Raw genomic sequence first — 25619 nt, 5'->3', positions numbered from 1 at the left:
CTATACTATGATAAGAGTAGCTCTAATTTGATTTTAGGGAATTTCATTGAAAACATGAAATTATATAAACTTTTTTAGAAATGTGAACAATTTTTTCACCACGCTCAGAAACAGGGGATGGTGGGCAATAGTTTAATAATTGCTACTTATTCACACCAGAAATAGAAAATGAGATGATTTTATTTATTACACACTGTTGGTTAGTGGGTTGCCAACCCATGGAATGGGTCAACGATGAACTGTAATCATTCAGATCAAATTTTAAGTACAAATAGAAGCTTAGTTACCATAATTAGACCTTTATCATTGAAAATACTTTTAGCTCTTAATATTAAATTGTAGAGAATCTAGACAAATTGGACAGTTCTAATTATCTTAGAATTATAAGCCAGGATGAAGCTGGCTCTCCGTTTGGGGTAAGGTCTTGCCAAAGAATCCACAGGGAGACATTGGAGAAAAATAATAGCAAGTTCAAAGGCTGTCAGAGAAATATCTTCTGATTACATGTCCTAGTTCTCTGGCACTGGTTTACTTCAATCAGCATGGGGACTACTTTGGATCCCGGTAACAGTAACAATAGCATGCTACATCATGGCAGCCTAGGTGGAGGAGCAGAGCTACCATAGGTATATTCACTCTTTCTGTGCAGTACTGGAAGTATATTCACTCTTTCTGTGCAGTACTTGCCAGTATAAGTTTTGCTTTTAACTAATTCTATAAAGTGAATTGATATGAATACAGTTATTTCAAATATTGCTTAGAATATCTCCAACTTTTCCCTTCAAATCATCAATAGATTTTGAATATTTAAAAATATCCTACCACCGCAAACATTTATGTTTTTAAATAATAGTTCAGAGAATTGTTACATTCTAAAAAGTTCACAAAGAAAAATATAACTTGGAATTTTGTTTTAATTCTTATAGTCGATAATTTACTATAAGACTTTGTATAGTCATACAAATTTTCTTAATCAAAGGAATTCTGTTCTAAGAGTGTGAATCACAGAGGTTTATTTACTATGGAGGGAAAAAAGCAGCCATTAAATTTTGGCTTCTGCTAACACTGCAAAGCCAATTAGATTTTAGCTTAATCACCTATACTGTCATAGCTGAATTCCAATTGCAATATCTTTATCATCTGTGATGAGAGATAAAACAGAGAAAACGTGGAATCTGATTATTGGATCCCAGGTTGAATTTATAATCCAGCAGCTGGTTGAAATTACTTTTTGTCTTGAAAAGTGCATAAACAAAAAGTCAGAAGGAGGGAGTAAATTCTGAATTCCAGAAAGTAATTTTGCAGTCAATTTCATATCAATGACAGTTGAATAACAGACACGTCATCGTTTTATACACCTTCAATATATATTAATTTGCCAAAAAATATTCCCCATTCATCTCTTAGGAAGTAAATGTTCCTGGAGCTTAGACAGAGGAAAGAATTCACCCCTCCCCCGTTTTCTCCTAACTCAAAATATACATTCAGGTCCAGGTACAGAAGCGTGACTTATGCAAATGTTGATGCCTTTGTTCCTTACTTTTAGGGCAATGAAATAAGTGACAAGAAGGATGGTCATCATTTAGACAGTCCTACGATGTTAAAAAAAACACAAGGAATGTTTTTCATGAGGACCAAACCTCATTTTACAAATAGTAAGTGGTCAGTGGTCAGTTGAGAAACTAATAAAAATGCTCTGCAAGCCAGATCACTCACATCACAAAATCCAAACTGTTCTTCTAGGAGTGGGTTAAATGCTTGCACAATATTAGCAAGTTGGCTTTGAAATTACAAAATTCCTAGAAATAATCTATGATATATAATTTATACATAAGCACACACCATACACTTTTAAGAGAGTCTGGGATATTGTAAAATCCATCAGAGTTTAGTTCCATTTCTTACAAAATACATTACAATTTCATTTGACATCTAATAGTATGTTGTGCTTATTTTGGGACAAGCCATATTTTTCCCCCTATTACCCTGATTGCTTTTCACTCCCTAGAACAAAGTTTTCTATGCAGTAATTAAATATGTGTGGTTGAACTGTTTAAGCAATCTGAACAATATGGCTAGTCAAAAAGTGAATGCAAAATCACAGTGCTTCCATGATTTTGTTTCTAACAATAACTCAGAGAGCTGGTAATGTGCCCAATTCATCAAATCGTCACAGCAGAGAAGGCTTTTATTTTAAAACATTTCATTGTTACTTAGTCTTTACTTTCTGAATTTGGAGATACTCAGATGAGATATTTTGGAAAATTGTTTATCATCTAAAGATTTTATTATTTTACAAAAGTACCTTTGCTAATTTTTACTACAAATGTAATATATGTTTATTGTTAAAAAGAAATGAACAATACAGAAATATAGAATGTAGAATGTGAATGCCAAAAACAAGAGATCACCAGTCTTAATGGGTAACCAGTATTGATGGTGTGTCATTCTAGATTTTATGCATCTATCTCTCTATCTAATGTATGGAATAATGCAAGAATCTATACATTATTACATATACGTGTGTGTGTGTGTAATTAGAGGAAGGGAAAGAGAAAGGAGAATGTCATTTCATTTAATTGTGGTTCAAAATGTATAAATAATAGCTTGAGCTTTGGGCAATCTATTTATAAATTGGGGAAATTGTAGGTTTTAGCAAATTAGTATGTTTTATTGACTTTGGTGCAGCAAGGCACTTACATAAAGTAAGAATGTATATAATTAGAAATGTAATTTATGCTATTTATTTGAAAAAATTAAAAATGTATTTGAATATAGCACCACAATGTAAACAAATAAGTACTTAGGAATTACTTTTGATTTCTTGTTTTCTCATAAATGTTTCATTTTCATATAGAAAATTGAGAATAATAGCAAGGTTTAAAGAAGAAAATTAAAAGGACATAATTCTATTTTCATGAAATAACCACTGATAACTTACATTTCTGATTATTTTAATTTGTATATATGTAATGTATATGTATGTACATAGATACACAGAAGGATCATACTCTATATAGTTTTGTTACTAAACACTATAGTTTTTTTTTTCAATCTCATATATTGTTTTTCCCCAAACAGGATTTTAATTAGCTAAAAATATACCATCATTTGGATGTCCAGTTTCTTCAATAAGAATCTGTTCTGCAGTTTTCTTTTTAATAAACTTTTTATTTTGGAATAATTTTTGATTTAGTGAAAAGTTGCAAAGATAGAACAGTGAGTTCCCACACACCCTCCACCCAGTTTCTTCTAATGTTAACATTTTACATAACCGGTACATTTGCCTAATCTAAGACATAACTTAGGTGTAACACTATTCACTGAAATACAGACTATATTTGGATTTCACCAGTTTTCACAAATGTTTTTGTTTGCTTTTCTTATTCCAGGATCCAGTCCAGGATCTCACATTGCATTTCGTCATCATGTTTCCTTAGTTTCCTTCAACTCCTCCAATCTGTGATGTTTTCTCAGTCTGTCTTTCATAACTTTGACACTTTAGAAGAGTACCGGTCAGGTATTTTGTAGAATCCTTCTCATCCTGGCTTGGTCTGAAGTTTTCTTATGACTAGACTGGTGTAGTTTGGGGAGAAAACCACAGAGTTGGGGTGTCCTCAGCACTTCCTATCTGGGGAAGCACGATTTCAACATGACTTTCCACTTGTGATAGTGGCCAAGGTGATGTCTGCCGAGTTTCTTCACTGTAAGGTTACTATTTTTCCTTTTCCGTACTTTATTCTGCGGAAGTGAGTCACCAAGTCCAGCCCATGTTTAAGGTAAGGGGAATTAAGTTCTACCTCCTGGAGGGGGAGTATCTACATATACTATTTAGAATTCTTCTGTAAAGAAGATTTCTTCTATTTATTCATTCATTCAATCATTTATTTATATAATTATGGGATTGTGCATGTTTATTTATTCTTTGAGTTTAATTCAATACTTATCATTATTCAAATTTTTCCAGCTTTAGCCATTGGGAGCTCTTTCAGGTTGGCTCCTGTGTCTCTTTGACAGGTGTGGCCCCTGCTGCTTCCTCTTCCCCCTCCCTCTTTTCCCCCTCCCCTCCTCCTCCTCCTCTCCCCCCCTCCTCTCCCCCTTCCCCCTCCTCTCCCCCTTCCCCCTCCTCCCACTCCCCCTTCTCCCTCTTCCCCCTTCTCAAGCCTCCCTCTCCTCTTCCTAGTCCTCCTCATCCTCTTCCTTTTTCCTCTTTCTCTTCTCTCTTTCTGTCACTATATGATGCCCTAAGCTTATCTTGCACTTTTCCTGCCCCAAACCTAGAATCAGCCATTTTCCCAAGGAACCCCTATTTCTTTTATAGTAGAATGGCCCTGAGAAGCTTGCAGGTTTTTTATTTTTCCACTTTGCACACAATAAATTTTCTACAAATATAGTTATCATCTATATGATCTATTCTTCCACAAAATAAATAAATTATTCAGAAAAAAAGGACAAAAACTTATAAAATGTTTCTTAGTTATCTATTTCATAAGGATTTGCAATATTTTGAAGCTCTTTTCATGTTAATCAAGTGTTTTTGCAAAAACAGTGACTTTTAAAAGCAATAATGATAATTGCTAATATGTGTTTAAGTGATTACTGATTACTCCTTAAATAAATTTGATTATTAATATTTAAGTGGTAATGCATAAGCCCTAATATTTAAAAATAATTTTGTTTTATTTTCATGAAATTAATATGTACTCACTGTAAAAAATTTATGTCATGTTAAGAAAGCAAAAAAATAATCAATTTAAATTAGTTACAGGGCTTCCCTGGTGGCGCAGTGGTTAGGAATCCCCCTGCCAACACAGGAGACACGGGTTCGAGCCCTGGTCTGGGAGGATCCCACATGCCGCAGAGCAACTAAGCCTGTGTGCCACAACTACCGAGCCTGCGCTCTAGAGGCTGTGAGCCACAACTACTGAGTCTGCGTGCCACAACTACTGAAGCCCGTGTGCCTAGAGCCCATGCTCTGCAACAAGAGAAGCCACTGCTATGAGAAGGCCGCGCACCACAACAAAGAGTAGCCCCCGCTCAGAGCAACTAGAGAAAGCCTGTGTGCAGCAACAAAGACCCAACGCAGCCAAAAATAAAAATAAACAAATTTATAAAAAAAAAAAATTAGTTACAATCACACCACATAGATATCAAAATACTTTTTGTACGTCTATCTAAGGAATTTGTGGTTTTCTACAAATACCAACATTTTCTACAAATCCAAACATTTCTATTGATATAATGAGCATTCTTGTAGTGAGATTCTTGAGCACTGGAACAATTATTTTCTGACTTTAAATTTCTAAAGTATTTAATTAAAGCATTTGAATTGCTTAAAGATATCAGTAGAGATGTATGTTAACGAGGTAGTATGAAATCTAACATTATGTAATTTATATAAATACCCAAGTCACTTTCAAGAGTTTGAAATATATCTCTGAAACTAAAGTTGAAAAATACTACAAGGTGGAATTTGCTTAGTTTTGCAAATTTTTACATAGATGCACATCTATGTATTGTTTCTCTTTTTTTTAAAGTCAGATGTCAATATTCTAGATATGTTGACCTTTCTTTACAAAATAGCACGTCTGCCATCTTCATCTCTAGCTACTTATTCACTGGTCTTCCTCTTCATAGCATTTATCTCTACCTACTACCTGATATATTGACGGGCTTATGAATTTACAGCATGCCTCCACCTCTAAGAATGTATATGCATCAGAGACTTTATTTTGCTCCACCCTGAAGCTCAGTACTTACAACAGTGGGTAAGTCAATATTCGTTAAGTATTTGTTGAATGATTGCATGTTGTCATGCACACTCAAAGCACTGGATTAAAGTAGAATAAACTTCTTTAAACTTCTTCTTTAAAAATCTGAATCACTAGATTGGAAGAAATTTCAAGAATCACTCTGATCCACCCTTGGTGCCACAACTACTATTATAACCAAGGTTTCAATTGTTAGAGAAAAAGAATGGTAATTTCGTGTTACTTTTTTTGTGGTGGGGGAAAAATTCATGCCATTATGATTAATTGACTCGGTGTTATTTAATTGACAGACATTAACTCTAGTGGAACCGAGTCCATTTCATCTCATCTGCAGACTGTTTCTGATTAATCACCTTCTTCTAACCCACTGCCCTTTCCTTTCAATATATCTGTGGTTTAAATGTAAATAGATAGTTTAAATAGATTCTAAAATGTCAATAACAGCTAATTTAGAGTAGTAGCAGCAAATGAGCCTTCTTCAAATCCTTTAAAATATAATCTAGAGACAGACTTAAAAAAATCACTTTTAGGGGGCTTCCCGGGTGGCGCAGTGGTTGAGAATCTGCCTGCCAATGCAGGGGACACGGGTTCGAGCCCTGGTCTGGGAAGATCCCACATGCCGCGGAGCAACTGGGCCCGTGAGCCACAACTACTGAGCCTGAGCGTCTGGAGCCTCTGCTCCGCAACAAGAGAGGCCGCGATAGTGAGAGGCCCGCGCACTGCGATGAAGAGTGGCCCCCACTCGCCGCAACTAGAGAAAGCCCTCACACAGAAATGAAGACCCAACACAGCCAAAAATAAACATAATAAATAAATAATAAAAAAAAAAAAAAAAAAAAAAATCACTTTTACTTTGGGAAAAATAAAACAAAATAAAAACCACAAAGGCTCTTTCATAAAGGCCATCATCTCACATTTTGTGCAATATTTCTCCTTAAAATGTGTTGCTTTGCCCTTAAGAGCTTGATAACTCATGGTAGGACAAGAACAATCACATCAGAGAAGTCTGATTTCATTTATCCACAACATTGGGATGCCAGTATCCAGTTGCCTGAAAGACTGATCCACATGGACCTTCCACAGGCATATCTAACTCTACCTGCCCAACACATAATTCTTTCTCTGGGTCTTACTGCTCCTGTTCTTATATCCATTATCCAGTCACTTAAGACAGAGCTCTGGGCCTTTCCTTAGCTCCTCCCTTTCTCATGCACCTATGTTCTGTCAGTTCCAAGTCCAGTGAAATTTAGCATGTCCATGTTTTTCAAACACATAGCTGGCTTTTTATAGGCACTGCCACCAGGCTCCCATCGCCTCACATACTGTCTATCGCATTAACATGGTGAATGAGCAACTCCCACCCTCCGGTCTTATTCCCCTTAAATTTATCCTCCACACTGAAGCTAGTAAGATCTTTCTGAAATAAACTCTTTTACTGAAAAACTCTTCAGTGTGTCCTGCAAGACCCTCAGTGATCGAGCTCCTGCCTTCTTGACACCCTCACATTTTACCACCATCTTTTTCCTTAAGTGTTGCTGATGGTAAACCAACTAAATCCCTTGCTAATTTCACCTAGTGCCTTTCCTCGCGGTAAGCTCACTTCCTTCAATGAACAGCTATTTTTTAAAAATCTAGTTTAAGTTTAGGCATCCTCCAAGCTTCAGATAAAGCTCAGCTACTAGAAAGGTTTCCTTGTGTGAAACAGCCCTCACCTATTCCTCCACAGCACCCTTGGATACTTTTATCGTATCCCTTCTCATCTTATATTGAAATTATCTCTTTATGGGTCTGATTTCCTCTGGAACTTTAAACTTTCCTAAGGTACAGTAGACTCTGGTTTGTTCCACTTTGTATTTCTCACACAATAAACATTTCTTAAACTGATTTAAACATAATTGGTATTTGAGCTGCATGCACCCCACTGTTCATTGCAACACTGTTTACAATAGCCAAGTCATGGAAACAACCTAAATGTCCATCGACGATGAATGGATAAAGAAGATGTGGTACATATGTACAGTGGAATACTACTCAGCCATAAAAAAGAATGAAATGATGCCATTTGCAGCAACATGGATGGACCTAAAAATTATCATACTAAGTAAGCCGGAGAAAGACGAATATCATATGATGTCCCTTATATGTGGAATCTAAAAAAATGATACAAATGAACTTATTTACAAAACAGAAAGAGACTCACAAACTTAGAAAACAAACTTACGGTTACCAAAGGGGAGAAAGAGGGGAGGGATAAATTAGGAGGCTGGGATTAACATAGACACACTACTATATATAAAAAATAGATAACCAACAAGGACCTACTGTATAGCACAGGAAACTATACTCAATGTCTTGTAATAACCTGTAAGGCAAAAGAATCTGAAAAGGAATATATATATTACTGAATCACTATGCTGTACACCTGAAACTAACATGATATTCTAAATCAGCTATACTTCAATTAAAAAAATTTTTTTAAAAACATAATTGGGGGGCTTCCCTGGTGGCGCAGTGGTTGAGAATCTGCCTGCCAATGCAGGGGACACGGGTTCGAGCCCTGGTCTGGGAGGATCCCACATGCCGTGGAGCAACTAGGCCCGTGAGCCACAATTACTGAGCCTGCACGTCTGGAGTCTGTGCTCTGCAAGAAGAGAGGCCGTGATAATGAGAGGCCTGTGCACCACAATGAAGAGTGGCCCCCACTTGCCGCAGCTGGAGAAAGCCCTCGCACAGAAACGAAGACCCAACACAGCCATAAATACATAAATAAATAAATAACTTAAAAAAAAAATTGGTATTTGAGACAACATGGCAAAAGGGGCATTCCTCTGTTCTCATTTTCCTTCAAAACCATACCTGGTGCAAGCAGTTTTCTCTCCAAGAGTACAGACTTATACATGTTTTAATGACAGGTATTTATATAAATATTACAGGGCTTCCCTGGTGGCGCAGTGGTTAAGAATCTGCCTGCCAATGCAGGGGACACGGGTTTGAGCCCTGGTCCGGGAAGATCCCACATGCCACGGAGCAACTAAGCCCATGTGCCACAAATACTGAGCCTGCGCTCTAGAGCCTGCGCTCTAGAGCCCCCAAGCCACAACTACTGAGCCTGCGTGCTGCAACTACTGAAGCCCGCACGTCTAGGGCCCGTACTCTGCAACAATAGAAGTCACCGCAACCAGAAGCCCGTGCACCACAAGGACTCTCGCGGCAACTAGAGAAAACCCACGTGCAGCAACAAAGACCCAATGCAGCCAAAAATAAATGAATAAAATAAATTTATAAAAAAAAATATTACAACTGTGTGTTTCTGATATGGATAAATACTTTAAAACTTGAAATGCTTTCATTACACTCATACTGGAGTTATTTTTTAATAAGTCAAAAATGAAAATATTTAACTGTAGTATGAGTTGAAATACAAAATATATCTTTTCCTTTTAATTTAATGCATTTAAGGGAAATATTCATTCACACACACACACACACACACAGACACACACACACAGAGGACATCAGAAAATCAGAGTGCTCCACTTCTGGACAGGGTTATAGCTCTAATACATCTAATAATACAGAGATAATAAGCAATTTCTGAAAATTAGCACTAAAAATTAGCATAAAATCTATTGTAGGAAATCTATGTGGAAGCTATTTTTATTTATTTTTGAAAATCGAAAAGTCAAGCAAATTAGACTTGCCTTCTCTGTGATAATATTACTGTTTACTGAAAATAGCTCTACAGCTTTTCACCATATGCAATCTATTTCTCTGCTAAGGAGGAGACTATCTAGAATTACAAGCCCTAAGTAAATAGCTCACAGATGGGGAAAGGTACCAGACATCAAGAAATCCCCCAGAATGTCTTTTAATATAAATTATTCTTAACATTTATTTCAGATTTTCTGTATCATTACTCAATTAAACTTACTTCTACTTCTAGTTTCACTGAAAACATTATTGTCAGTGTTGGACCCAAATTTCAACACTATATTGGCTAAGGGATGGCAGGTTGACTTAGGGACTTGTTTTGAGGCATTGTTTTCATGGTAATTTATACAATACTGAGGAAAAGATAAACTATCCAGATAAGTAAAAGGGGAATGGCGGAAGGGGTGTCAACACCCCGGCAATTTCTCCAAGCTACCACAGCTGGCTTCCACTTTCCCCTCGGTATTAACCACATCTTCCGTTTTCTATACTTTGATGTGTTGACATGTGGGGCCTTGCTGACCCTGGGGGGACTGCCCCTTCCAGGGTGAGCCAATTCCTGCAAACACTCTCTCCAAATACAAACCAACCAATCAAGACTCTACAACCCAGCTACCTCCTCTCTCTGGTTGTCACACTCAAGGCCACTATCCATCTGCCCTAATCACCCCAGGCTCAGGTACCAAACAACAAGGGAAGCCCCTGTGCCCCAGAGCCTCTGAGATAATTCAAACTAGCCAACCCTGAACCTGCTTACTCAGCCTCACCATTCCTTCCTGTGGAAACCACAATAAAGGCTCTTTCCTGCCCTCCCCCTTCTCCTTCTGGCCTCCCCATCCGCCCCCCCCTCCCATGGCAGATGTGCCCTCTCCTCTCGGGAACTGTTAGTAATAAACTACCTTTTCAATGGCAGCTTTTTCCTGATATGTTGGCCTTATTATACCTCAAATAATCTATATTCTAAAATATTTTCTAAATTCCCTTATTATATCTTAGAAACAAAAACTTTTTAAATTTGGTCAAACAAGGAAAAAAATCTTTAAATTACTGACAAGACTTATTCCATAGATCTGAAAAAAAGTGAATCTGAGAAATCATTATGAAATGTCTGATATCAACTAGCACTCACCGAAATATCTTCTCCATCCGTTATCACTGCACCAAGAAAGTGGGGCAATGGAGGTAAAGAGGTGAGTTTTAAGAAAGAACTAATAGATGAACTCCCCTGTTAAAAGAGAATTAAGATTAAGAGAAATCCAGACAGATAGGGGAAGGGCAGATGCGGTTGCTTAAAGAGCTCAGCAGTTCTGCGTGACTTTAATACACAAGGGTCATGAGTCCTGGCAGGGTTAAAACTGGAAGATGAAGGGTCTACTGCTTCATATGGAAGATCTGGGTCTACCCGTGAAAAGACGGTGCCCTGAGGGGAAGGCGCAGGACCAGATCTACATCTTGGGAAGATAACGCGCCTGTGTTGATGCGGCAGAACACGTGGACTAGAAGAGAGCGCAGAGGCAGAGAGAGCAAAGACCTCCCTCAAAGCAGGTAACCATCTGATCGTGTTGATACAGGTTATATGAAGCCAGAATGCAGAAGATAACTATGTCATTAAAGAACGCAAAGCTTGCTGATGATGGGTGGTTGCTACCCAGGATTTCAAAGCAGTTACGTCTTCTACAGTGATTGAAGAATTTCAGACGAATACTTACTATCATGGTTTTCTCCAAAGATATGACAAATCCAATATCATAAAAGCATTAGGAATTTTAGTGGAATTGAAACTACCCTAAAAACAGAACCAAAATGTCAAAAATTCTTCTTTGAAATATGTTAAATATTTGGATTCACTTATTTGTACCACCTTAATTTTTAGATGGAATCTCAGAGGTCTGCCATCTTTAGCTATCACACATTTTAATGCTCTATCTCATTCAATTCCATGTCTTAAAAACTTCACATTCATCTAAAAATGTAAAATCAGTGTTTTTCCAAACAGCAGATACTTCCCCAACAACTCCTACAAAGTTTCCTGGGCAAGTAGCAATATGTAATAGGTGACTAGTAAAAATTGTCGTTTTTATTTATTTTACTCTCTGTACTTTCCTGAAAGCCAAATGAATTGGTGCAGGTGATTTGCACTTACTTGCAAGAAATTGGGACATACGCTTAGAATGTCTTGAGTTCATGCACAGGATGTAGTACGTTACAGCTTCATTTTATTTTTGGTTTGATTTCACATACCTTTGGGTGAATATTTTATCTCAACCGTAAAACAGGATTAATAAAGCTCAGAATGTACACATGTTGTGATGTAATGTGTTCTTTCTTCTCCTCTACAGCAGTGGGGTCCTGTCTGATAAAATACCAAATGGTACTCTGTGACCCCGCCATCAACACACCACAGTGACTCAGGCATTGGAGGGGATCTGATTCACTGGGAACGTGGGTGCCGTCCATTACTTTGTGACAGCCGCACGCCCACTGAGGCCCTGGTGAGCAGGCTGAATTAATTCATTTCCATAAATGAGCAAAGTTCCCAGCACTTGTGCAGAGAATCAGCCCTGACAGGGCTAAATTAATTGGAAGCTCCTGAAATTAGGAACTTCACTGGTCAGAGGGAACAAGCAGTTCATACAAATCAGTGACGCTAGCTTATTGTAAAACCATGGAGCTCCATTGATCTGTGTATGATTTTCTGACTTTTGATAGAGATAGGGGTAACAGAGACAATATTCTCCTTGATTAAAAAATCAACAGGGAAAAGATGCTACATTAATGTCTAAGAAACTTGGTCTTGCTAGTGGAAAAACAATAGGGAGTATTTGGGATGTATTACGGGCATGAGGGAGGTAGTCTCTCTCCATCTGTGGCAAACTGAAGCTATGCAGCAATTCTGGTGTTATTCAAACATTCAACTTTCTAGAAAACTCAAAACTCCAACATTTTAATGAAATCTCCTCTGTTTAGCAGACGCTGCTAGTTAGTACTCTACAGATATGTTTTTTTTGGCCACACATCACTTTAAACTTGAATACTGTCAAAATATAAGACTAAGTACATCATAACAAGACTGAACAATTAATCTTCCCCGATACCATAATTTACCTGTGAATTACTGCAGTATGTATCAGCAAGAAATTTTATTTCTTAAAAAGCAAATTCCTTAGAAAATAAGTCAGTTGGTGCTAAATAGAGAGTGAATGGTTAAAAAAAACCCTAATTTTAATGGTATAATAGGATACAAAGATATACCACTCTATGCTACCATAAAACTACAGGCAAATATTACACCAAACATTGGAAGGAAGGAAGGAAGGAAATGAGGAAAGGAGGTAGGGAGGGAGAAAACAAAATAAATCTGAGCTTCATTCACTGAGATTTTGGACTTAAGACTCTATCTTAAAAGGAAAAAAAAAAAAAATATATATATATATATAAATATTTTAAAGTATTACTGGGACTTCTCTGGTGGTCCAGTGGTAAAGAATCCACCTTGCAATGCAGGGGACTCAGGTTCGATCCCTTGTCAGGGAACTAAGATCCCACATACGGTAGGGCAACTAAGCCCACGTGCCACAACTACTGAGCTTGCGCACCTCAACTAGAGCCCGCCTGCCACAAACTACAGAGCCCACACGCCCCGCAGCCTGCACACCACAACTAGATAAAAGCCCACGATCCTCAACAAAGATGCCATGCGCCGCAATTAAGACCCGACATAGCCTTAAGTAAATTAAAAAGTCTACAAACAATAAATGCTGGAGAGGGTGTGGAGAAAAGGGACTCCTCTTGCACTGTTGGTGGGAATGTAAATTGATACAGCCACTATGGAGAACAGTATGGAAGTTCCTTAAAAAACTAAAAATAGAACTACCACACGACCCAGCAATCCCACTACTGGGTATATACCCTGAGAAAACCATAATTCAAAAAGAGTCATGTACCACAATGTCCATTGCAGCACTATTTACAATAGCCAGGACATGGAAGCAACCTAAGTGTCCATCGACAGAGGAATGGATAAAGAAGATGTGGCACATATATACAATGGAATATTAGTCAGCTATAAAAAGTAATGAAATTGAGTTATTTGTAGTGAGGTGGATGGACCTAGAGTCTATCATACAGAGTGAAGTATGTCAGGAAGAGACAAACAAATACCATATGCTAACACATATATATGGAATCTAAAATAAATAAATAAATAAATAAAAGGTTCTGAAGAACCTAGGGGGAGGACAGGAATAAAGACAGAGATGCAGAGAATGGACTTGAGGACACGGGGAGGGGGAAGGGTAAGCTGGGAAGAAGTGAGAGAGTGGCATGGACATATATACACTACCAAACGTAAAATAGATAGCTAGTGGGAAGCAGCTGCATCACACAGGGAGATCAGCTTGGTGCTTTGTGACCACCTAGAGGGGTGGGATAGGGAGGGTGGGAGGAGACGCAAGAGGGAGGAGATATGGGGATATATGTATATGTACAGCTGATTCACTTTGTTATAAAGCAGAAACTAACACACCATTGTAAAGCAATTATACTCCAATAAAGATGTTAAAAAAATAATAATAAATATATCTTTAAAAAATATAAAAGTATTACCAATTAACAGATACAGCCAATCCTTCATTACTAGCAGATTCTGTATTTGCAAATTAGCCTATTCACTAAAATTTACTTGTACCCCCAAAATCAATACTTGTGGTGCTTTCCAAGTCATTCACGGATATGTGCAGAGAGGCAAAACATTTGAGTCACTGGATGCTCATGTTCTCAGCTAACGTCGACAAGGCAATGCTCTGCCTTCTTGTTTCAGCTCTCACACTGTATAGAAGTGTCCTTTTCATTTCCTGCCACATTTTTTGCATTTCTGTGCTTCTTGTGGAAGATTTTGCTGTTTAAATATCTCTCTCCCACGAGTAGCGCAAAAGTGCTTTCTTGTGTTACCAAGCACAAGAAAGCTGTGAGGTGCTTTATGGAGAAAATACACACATGTGTTGGATGAGCTTTGTCAGTGCTGTCAACTGTGAGCTCCATGTTAATGAATCCACAATACACACTAAATAAGGTGGTGTTAAACAGAAACACAAATAAAGCACGGTTATATATCCATTGACGAAAATGTTGTGACCAAAACCTCACAGGAACCCAATCCTGTATTTCCCGAGATCAACAGTTCAGTATTTGTTAAGTCAGGGTTCACAGCAACTTTATAGAATGTAACTGCTGTGAATAGTGAGAACTGACTGTATTTACACTGCATTCATTTCTTTAAACAGGAAAATAAAGGATTATTTCAAACTACCACATATATGAAAGTGAAAATATAATCAAGAAATATTTAAATTATCCTATGGAAAACGATCAAGGAACTGCAGCTCTCTTCATAGGTAAGAGGGAGGCTACATGGTATCATTCCACAAATGGACTGCTTTGTTTTCTTCTCACTGCTTGGACGTGCATTTATTTCAGTACACGTGACTTCCTTGCAGTTTACAAAGACCAGTCTCTCATTCTTCACATGCTAATTGCAACTAAACTCTGTGGTTTCCATGTCTAATTATTAAAATTCACTAGGCACTTTATAACTAGTAAATCCAGTGTTAGCAGTACATTAATGTTGAAGGGGTTCAGAACATGCCACCCCAAAATATGTCTCTTTGATATATTGATGATTTTGAGCTGAAGGCACTTGAGAAACAGCAGATGCAGGAAGGGCTCTCTGATTGACCTCTTTCTACCTAAAAGCAGGTCCTAAAATTTCCCATGAAATGGGCACTCTCCCGGCACCAGGGAAGACAATAACAATATTCTTATCAACAGAGTCTGGGAGCCAAAGCCTAAACAGGCGTTGGAACCTTAACAAGTCAACCTACAAAAGCCTCTTCTCTTCAATTACTTTCCCCAAATATTTCCTAATCACTGTCTCAATTAACTTCCCCCAGCCCAAGCCCTTTGTCTTATTACATCCTTATAATTTAGCATTCTTTGTTTAAAAAGGTATATAAGCTTTGGGGCCTAATGGCTTCCTTGGGTCTTCATTTTTCTTCTGAAGACACCCATGTACATATAAAAACGTTACATAAAATTTGTATGCTTTTCTCCTCTTCATCTGTCCCATGTCAGTTTAATTTTTATGGTAACCACAGAACCTAAGATGGTGAAAGGAAGTTCTTTTCCCAATACATTGTGTAGAATCTCAGATTCCTGGGGAATCACAGAATCTAAACCACACCCACCATTTACATTTCTAACGAGGTAAGGCCCAGAATTTTCCTTGTTTATTTAACCATTTGATTATTACCCACTTTTTCTGACCTTACAAGAAATAATCTTCTTGAAATTTGCAGCATAAAAATACAGATTTTATTGAGTCTATCAGAAAAGGAAAATTAGTCCGTCTCCCCTCTAAACCCTAGTTTACTTGAGTATAATTATATTGTATAATTTATATAATGATTAATATCATATACTGTTGTATAATTTGTATAATTTATACTTTGAATTTGTTTTCCTAACATAAATCAAGGGTTTCCCTGGCATTTTTTCTTGAATAAAAGTTGAGCTATTGGAAAATTAGAAACATATTGGTAAAGCTGCAGAATTTTATAGCCTCAAAGAGGGGGATCACTTTTGAATTCAGAAAATAAAAGGGCAACTGTTACAAATTCACATGAATCTTAGGAAAGATTTTTTTGTTATTTTGGTTTGGTTTGCTTTGATTTCAGTTTTGAAGGGTTAATAAGAAAGGAATTGAATTTGGAAATAGGACACATTGTGATACACTGCCTACACATCCTATTTTCAACTTTCTGCACTTGACATTTTTTACAGTTTAGGTCAATCCTAACAATTTATGCACTTTCCAAGGCATGACAGATATAAGGCTGTTACAAGTGCTATTTATAGTAGGTCGGTTAAGTCCTTAAAATGTCAATGGCTGAGTTTCTCTTAATGTAGACCTAGAAGCAAAGCACAGGTTTTCATTCCAGGGGGATAAAGGGTGTGCTGTGACAGGAAATTTATTGGGAAATTAAAGTGATGCCAGCTTTCTCATGACCCAAGAGGTATGGCATGGAAGCAATACCATTATGACCATCCCACAAGGCTTCAGGTGACCACTGGACCGGAACCCAGAGACGTCAGACCGAACCCTGGCCTATCTGCTCTTGGGGACGTCAATTTACTCTCTGGGCCTGTAAAATGAAGGGAGGAAACAGGTAATCTCTTAGATTCCCTTCAGCTCCAAAATTAAGCATCTCTTATTCTGGGTCACTTGGTCAAGCTTACATTCATTTTTAATTTTGGATTTTAAATCAGATTCTAGAATGGCAGAATTCTGAACTTTAGAGCATATTCACATTTCCTGATTACTTTAGCACTTTATCAATTGGGCATTCTCAAAGAGAATTGTAAAACATAAAATCCACAGACATTGAAACATTTTATAGATGACTACGGGTGGACTGCTAAATTTTATTTACAAAGTGTCAAAATTTGCAAATTAGAGTAAAACTGTGACATTCTAACTACTATATATAATTAGTTATATTATTAATTTAAAAATGATAAACATTTATTGTATGGAGGTTTCTAGAAGTGGAATCTAACAAAATGATTTGAGATGATAGAGTAATAGTTAACTTATATTCTTAGTGCCTTGATAATGTTCAAAGAGAAACATAATTAGTAAGACTGAATTATTTTAATTCTAGAACATGGGAACAAAATTACTTATCTGAGTAAATTAAGGGAAACACTCATTGCTACAAATACCTGGGGCCAGTAAGGATGAGTGGACGACCCTGAGCAAGTATAAAAGCGCTGGCCACAATCAGCTATAATATTTCATGTTTCCTACTCTTTTTGCTACTATTTAATCTACTGCAACAGCACAACTCTTGTTGTAAATATCAAAGAATTGTAACATATATATGTATATTTTCATATCTTACTAAATCAAGATCACCTTGAAGGGAGGGACTTTGTGTCTTTAGTGCCACTAACCCTGGTTCACAGTAGCTGGAGCAGTTGACATAGATTTAGTTAAGACTGCCAGGGTTCTAATTCCTGCTCTGCTGCCTTAAGCTATGTGACCTTCAGTAAGTTACAAGACATCTCAAAGCCTCAATTTCCTTGACTGTCAAAAGGTGAAGGTAACAACATAGCCGTTCTTTGCAGAACTGTGAAGATTGAATGAGTTAATGCATGTAAAGCACTTAAAACAGGATCTGGTACACTGTAAACTGCTAATAAACATTAGCTTTTATTGTTACCATATACTAAGTTCTTGTTTAATTGATTTAAAACAATGAATATTCTGAGCACCCACTTGGCGACATTGACTCAGGCCTGGAAAGAGAACAGGGTCATGTTATTACAATACAATTCATGGACTTAGGACAAACTGAGGCTCCCTGCTTGGTGATGGTAGGACCCACCCTACTCCCTGTTCCATATTTTTGCTGCTTTCACTGACAATAGCTTATTTTGCTCCCCAGTGAGGAAAGCAGCAAAATATAGAGAAATAAAGGGAAAGGGAAATATTCTGTCCCTTCCCTTCCCTGCTCCACATAACAAGCATTTTGGAGGTCTTTCAGTACAGCCCTCTCACTATGACCTAAGAAACCTGGGGTGCAGGATGAGGGCCGGTGCCCTGTCCGAACAATATCAGATAAAGATTTTCAAACTGAGGCTTCACCTCAACACCATCATCTGTGACTATCCACAGCAGTGCAATGTAAGTCATACTTTCTATATAGCTCATAATTTTGCTATCCAGAAAGCAACTAATATTTATTGAATACAGGAATTCACTGTTACAACATCTGGTTGAAGAAATGCACTAAATGTAACCTATTTTCTTTTTTTTTTACACATTTAAAGTTACCAAATTTAGTTAACTCCAACCCAAAGTCTAGAATTAAAACAAAGTCTAGCTTCCAATTTTGTATCTTATGACTAAATTCAATGAAATTCTGAAGAGCTCAAGATGGAAAAAAAAATGTTAACTGCTAAATCAGAATGCTGAATAGACAATGAATCATCCCAAAATTCAGGCACTGCACTCTGGGAGCAACTGTAGACTTGGGGTTTGCTTTCTGCATCTAATTTGTTCCTGGTTTTATGTTTATCTGAGTCTAGTATTTAGAGCTTATTATCACTGGTAGATTTGTTTATTGATTTGGTTGTTCTCTTCATATATATATATATATATATATATATATATATATATATATATATATATATATATATATTCCTTTTTCTCTTTTTGTGACTGTGTATGTGTATTCTTCTTTGTGTCATTTTGTCTGTATAGCTTTGCTTTTGCAATTTGTCCTACGGTTCTGACTGTCCTTTTTTTTTTTTAAGTATAGTTTTTAGCACTTGTTATCATGGGTGGATTTGTTTTTTGATTTGGTTGCTCTCTTCTTTCCTTCTCTTTTTTAATTTATTACGTTTTATTTTTTATTTTTAATAATTTTTTTCTATTTTAATAACTTTATTTTATTTCTTTTTTTTTTTTAATCCCCTTTCTTCTGAGCCGTGTGGCTGACAGGGTCTTGGTGCTCTGGCCGGGTGTCAGGCCTGTGCCTCTGAAATGGGAGAGCTGAGTTCAGGACATTGGTCCACCAGATACCTCCTGGTCCCATGTAATATCAAATGGCAAAAACACTCCCAGAGATCTCCATCTCAACACTAAGGCCCAGCTCCACTCAACGACCAGCAAGCTACAGTGCTGGACACACTAGGCCAAACAACTAGCAAGACAGGAACACAACCCCACCCATTAGCAGAGAGGCTGCCTAAAATCATAATAAGTTCACAGATACCCCAAACACACCACTGGACGTGGTCCTGCCCACCAGAAAGACAAGATCCAGCCTCATCCACCAGAACACAGGCACCAGTCCCCTCTACCAGGAAGGCTACACAACCCACTGAACCAACCTTACCCACTGGGAGCAGACATCAAAAACAATGGGAACTACGAACCTGCAGCCTGCGAAAAGGAGACCTCAAACACAGTAAGTTAAGCAAAATGAGAAGAGAGAGAAATACACAGGCAGATGAAGGAGCAAGGTAAAAACCCACCAGAATAAACAAATGAAGAGGAAATAGGCAGTCTACCTGAAAAAGAATTCAGAGTAATGATAGTAAAGATGATCCAAAATCTTGGAAATAGAATAGAGAAAATACAAGAAATGTTTAACAAGGACCAAGAAGAACTAAAGAGCAAACAAACAATGATGAACAACACAATAAATGAAATTAAAAATTCTCTAGAAGGAATCAATAGCAGAATAACTGAGGGAGAAGAACGGATAAGTGACCTGGAAGATAAAATAGTGGAAATAACTACTGCAGAGGAGGATAAAGAAAAAAGAATGAAAAGAATTGAGGACAGTTTCAGAGACCACTGGGACAACATTAAACACACCAACATTCAAATTCTAGGGGTCCAGGAGAAGAAGAGAAAATAAAAAGGACTGAGAAAATATTTGAAGAGATTATAGTTGAAAAATTCCCTAATATGAATAAGAAAATAGTCAATCAAGTCCAAGAAACACAGAGAGTCCCATACAGGATAAATCTAAGGAGAAACATACCAAGACACATATTAATCAAACTATCAAAAATTAAATACAAAAAAAAATATTAAAAGCAGCAAGGGAAAAGCAACAAATAACATACAAGGGAATCCCCATAAGGTTAACAGCTGATTGTTCAGCTTTTTCAGTTCAGAAACTCTGCAAGTCAGAAGGAAGTGGCAGACATATTTAAAGTGATGAAAGGGAAAAAGCTATAACCAAGATTACTCTATCCAGCAAGGATCTCATTCAGATTCGACAGAGAAATTAAAACCTTTACAGACAAGCAAAAGCTAAGAAAATTCAGCATGACCAAACCAGCTCTACAACAAATGCTAAAGAAACTTCTCTAGGGAGGAAACACACGAGAAGGAAAAGTCTTACAATAACAAACCCAAAACAATTAAGAAAATGGTAATAGGAACATACATAGCAATAATTACCTTAAATGTAAATGGATTAAATGCTCCCACCAAAGACATAGACTAGCTGAATGGATACAAAAGCAAGACCTGTATATATGCTGTCTACAAGAGACCCACTTCAGACCTAGGAACACATACAGACTGACAGTGAGGGGATGGAAAAATATATTCATTGCAAACAGAAATCAAAAGAGAGCTGGAGTAGCAATTCTCATATCAGACAAAATAGACTTTAAAATAAAGACTATTACAAGAGACAAAGAAGGACACTACATAATGATCAAGGGATCAATCCAAGAAGAAGATATAACAATTGTAAATATTTATGCACCCAACATAGGAGCACCTCAATACATAAGGCAAATGCTAACAGCAATAAAAGGGGAAATAGACAGTAACACAATCATAGTAGGGGACTTTAACACCCCACTTTCACCAATGGACAGATCAACCAAAATGAAAATAAATAAGGAAACACAAGCTTTAAATGATACATTAAACAAGATGGACTTAATTGATATCTATAGTACATTCCATCCAAAAATAGAAGATTACACTTTCTTCTCAAGTGCTCATGGAACATTCTCGAAGATAGATCATATCTTGGGTCACAAATCAAGCCTTCATAAATTTAAGAAAATTGAAATCATATCAAGTATCTTTTCTGACCACAACGCTATGAGACTAGATATCAATTACAGGAAAAAAATCTGTAAAAAATACAAACACAGGGAGGCTAAACAATACACTGCTAAATAACCAAAAGATCACTGAAGCAATCAAACTGGAAATAAAAAATACCTAGAAACAAATGACAATGAAAACACGACCCAAAACCTTTGGGATGCAGCAAAAGCTGTTCTAAGAGGGAAGGTTATAGCAATACAACCCTACCTCAAGAAACAAGAAACATCTCAAATAAAAAACCTAACCTTACACCTAAAGCAATTAGAGAATGAAGAACAAAAAACCCCAAAGTTAGCAGAAGGAAAGAAATCATAAAGATCAGATCAGAAGTAAATGAAAAAGAAATGAAGGAAATGATAGCAAAGATCAATAAAACTAAAAGCTGGTTCTTTGAGAAGATAAACAAAATTTATAAACCATCAGCCAGACTGATCAAGAAAAAAAGGGAGAAGACTCAAATCAATAGAATTAGAAATGAAAAGGGAGAATTAAGAACTGACACTGCAGAAATACAAAGGATTATGAAAGATTACTAGAAGCAACTATATGTCAATATAATGGACAACCTGGAAGAAATGGACAAATTCTTAGAAAAGCACAACCTTCTGAGACTGAACCAAGAAGAAATAGAAAATATAAACAGACCGATCACAAGCACTGAAATTGAAACTGTGATTTAAAATCTTCCAACAAACAAAAGCCCAGGACCAGATGGCTTCACAAGCATATTCTATCAAACATTTAGAGAAGAGCTAACACCTATCCTTCTGAAACTCTTCCAAAATATAGCAGAGGGAGGAACACTCCCAAACTCGTTCCATGAGGCCACCATCACCCTGATACCAAAACCAGACAAAGATGCCACAAAAAAAGAAAACTACAGGCCAATATCACTGATGAGCACAGATGCAAAAATCCTCAACAAAATATTAGCAAACAGAATCCAACAGCACATTAAAAGGATCATATACCAAGCTCAAGCAGGGTTTATCCCATGGATGCAAGGATTCTTCAATATATGCAAATCAATCAATGTGATACACCATATTAACAGAATGAAGGAGAAAAACCACATGATCATCTCAATAGATACCTAAAAACCTTTTGACAAAATTCAACACCCATTTATGATAAAAACCCTCCAGAAAGAAGGCATAGAGGGAACTTACCTCAACCTAATAAAATATATGACAAACCCACAGCCAACATCATTCTCAATGGTGAAAAACTGAAACCATTTCCACTAAGATCAGGAACAAGACAAGGTTGCCCACTCTCACCACTATTATTCAACATAGTTTTGGAAGGTTTAGTCATAGCAATCAGAGAAGAAAAAGAAATAAAAGGAATCCAAATCAGAAAAGAGAAGTAAAACTGTCACTGTTTGCAGATGACATGATACTATACATAGAGAATCCTAAAGATGCTACCAGAAAACTACTAGAGCTAATCAATGAATCTGGTAAAGTACCAGGATACAAAATTAATGCACAGAAATCTCTTGCATTCCTACACACTAATGATGAAAAATCTGAAAGAGAAATTAAGGAAACACTCCCGTTTACCATTGCAACAAAAAGAATAAAATACCTTGGAATAAACCTACCTAAGGAGACAAAAGACCGGTATGCAGAAAACTATAAGACACTGATGAAAGAAATTAAAGATGATACAGACAGATGGAGAGATATACCATGTTCTTGGATTGGAAGAATCCACATTGTGAAAATGACTATACTACCCAAAGCAACCTACAGATTCAATGCAATCCCTATCAAACTACCACTGGCATTTTTCACAGAACTAGAACAAAAAATTTCACAATTTGTATGGAAACACAAAAGACCCCGAATAGCCAAAGCAATCTTGAGAAAGAAAAACGGAGCTGGAGGAATCAGGCTCCCTGACTTCAGACTATACTACAAAGCCACAATAATCAAGACAATATGATATTGGCACAAAAAGAGAAGTATTGATCAATGGAACAGGATAGAAAGCCCAGAAATAAACCCATGTGCAAACAGTCACCTTATCTTTGATAAAGGAGGCAAGAATATACAATAGAGAAAAGACAGCCTCTTCAATAAGTGGTGCTGGGAAAACTGGACAGCTACATGTAAAAGTATGAAATTAGAATACTCCCTAACACCATACACAAAAATAAACTCAAAATGGATTAAAGACCTAAATGGAAGGCCAGACACTATCAAACTCTTAGAGGAAAACATAGGCAGAACACTTTATGACATAAATCACAGCAAGATCCTTTTAGACCCACCTCCTAGAGAAATGGAAATAAAAACAAAAATAAACAAATGGGACCTAATGAAACTTAAAAGCTTTTGCACAGCAAAGGATACCATAAGCAAGACGAAAAGACAACCCTCAGAATGGGAGAAAATATTTGCAAATGAAGCAACTGACAGAGGATTAATCTCCAAAACATACAAGCAACTCATGCAGCTCAATATCAAAAAAACAAACAACCCAATCCAAAACTGGGCAGAAGACCTAAATAGACATTTCTCCAAAGAAGATATACAGATTGCCAACAAACACATGAAAGGATGCTCAACATCACTAATCATTAGAGAAATGCAAATCAAAACTACAATGAGGTATCACCTCACACCGATTGAATGGCCATCATCAAAAAATCTACAAACGATAAATGCTGGAGAGGGTGTGGAGAAAAGGGAACCCTCTTGCACTCTTGGTGGGAATGTAAATTGATACAGCCACTATGGAGAACAGTATAGAGGTTCCTTAAAAAACTAAAAATAGAACTACCATATGACCCAGCAATCCCACTACTGGGCATATACCCTGAGAAAACCATAATTCAAAAAGAGTTATGTACCACAATGTTCATTGCAGCTCTATTGACAATAGCTAGGACATGGAAGCAACCTAAATGTCTATCGACAGATGAATGGATAAAGAAGATGTGGCACATATATACAATGGAATATTACTCAGCCATAAAAAGAAACGAGATTGAGTTATTTGCAGTGAGGTGGATGGACCTAGAGACTGTCATACAGAGTGAAGTAAGTCAGAAAGAGAAAAACAAATACCGTATGCTAACACATATATATGGAATGTTAAAAAAAAAACAAAAAATGATCTGAAGAACCTAGGGGCAGGACAGGAATAAAGACACAGACATAGAGAATGGACTTGAGGACATGGTTAGGGGGAAGGGTAAGCTGGGATGAAATGAGAGAGTGGCAAGGACATATATACACTACCAAATGTAAAATAGATAGCTAGGGGGAAGCAGCCACATAGTACAAGGAGATCAGCTCGGTGCTTTGTGTCCACCTAGGGGATGGGAGGGAGACGCGAGAGGGAGGAGATATGGGGATATATGTATATGTATAGCTGATTCATTTTGTTATAAAGCAGAAACTAACACACCATTGTAAAGCAATTATCATCTAATAAAGATGTTTAAAGAAAAAATATGCAAATTCCATGTTCTACACCAGACCAAATACAATTGGATCTCTAGTGGTAGATCTACAGAGCTGAATTCTAACAGCCTCCCTGTGGATGCTCATGCAAATGTATGTTTGGGAGTTGCTGTTTCATTTAGAAAGTGGGTTAGTGAGGAGGCCCAAGTTTTGGGGTCTTCTGAGAAATCTGGGCCCAAAGGCTGAATCCACTTACTACCCGGGTAACACCGAGCCCTCGATTTTGTATAAATATGAAGATAATATAATATTTAGTTTACAGGGTTGCTCTTCTGTGACACTGCTGACTTTTTGGGCTGGATAACTGTTTTCAGTGAGGGCTATCCTGTGCAAGGCAGAATGTTTGGTGGCAACTATGACCTCTTCCCAGTAGGTGACAATAGCAACACCCCAGTAATGACAATCAAAAATATTTCCAGACATTGCCAAATGTCCCCTGGGGAGAGGGGCGCAGAGTCACTGCTGGTTCAGACCCCCTCGTTTAAAGGATTGGTGGATCTAATAAATGTGACAGGGTCTGACACATGATAGGCTATCAAAAAATGTTTATTATCTTTCTTCTCCCTCAACTCACAATGAATCCCCAGAGAAGAGAGCTCTGACAATTTTCACGAAGGTCCTCAGTGTTTTTTGTATTTTCCACACCTCCTCTGTTTCTCACCTGGCTTTATAGTCAGTTAAAATGAGCAGGCATTCAGCTATAAAGTTAACTTGATTTTGTTCTTAATATTACAAATTTTTAGAAGCAATTGGTTGAGTCTTAACTTTACAATTCATGCACATCATATGTAGAGGGGTGAATGTGGGGTGAAAGCTCAGAGCCCTTATATCATTCTTAGAATTAATTTGACAACAGGTCTTTCATAGGCTAGTTCCCCAGCTCTCTAATCAAAACACTTAAAAGACTGGATTGCATGGCCCGTGGGCTTCTCATCTGACGCAAGTCAAGATTCT

At 37.2% G+C, this 25619-nt stretch overlaps 2 protein-coding genes across 4 annotated transcripts in view; one reads left to right on the top strand and one right to left on the bottom strand.

Moving 5' to 3' along the window:
- CNTNAP2 (contactin associated protein 2) overlaps positions 1 to 25619 on the bottom strand; it is a 2064732-nt gene that overhangs the window by 1167770 nt on the left and 871343 nt on the right. The gene's annotated exons all lie outside the window — the stretch shown is intronic.
- The window catches only part of LOC309666434 (uncharacterized protein), an 817765-nt gene that overhangs the window by 488296 nt on the left and 303850 nt on the right, over positions 1 to 25619 (top strand). The window lies entirely within an intron of this gene.

The sequence above is a fragment of the Balaenoptera physalus genome, assembly GCF_965194825.1.
Source record: "Balaenoptera physalus genome assembly, chromosome: 8".
NCBI classification, from domain to species: Eukaryota; Metazoa; Chordata; class Mammalia; order Artiodactyla; family Balaenopteridae; genus Balaenoptera; species Balaenoptera physalus.
This window is presented reverse-complemented; position numbering and strand designations above follow the sequence as displayed.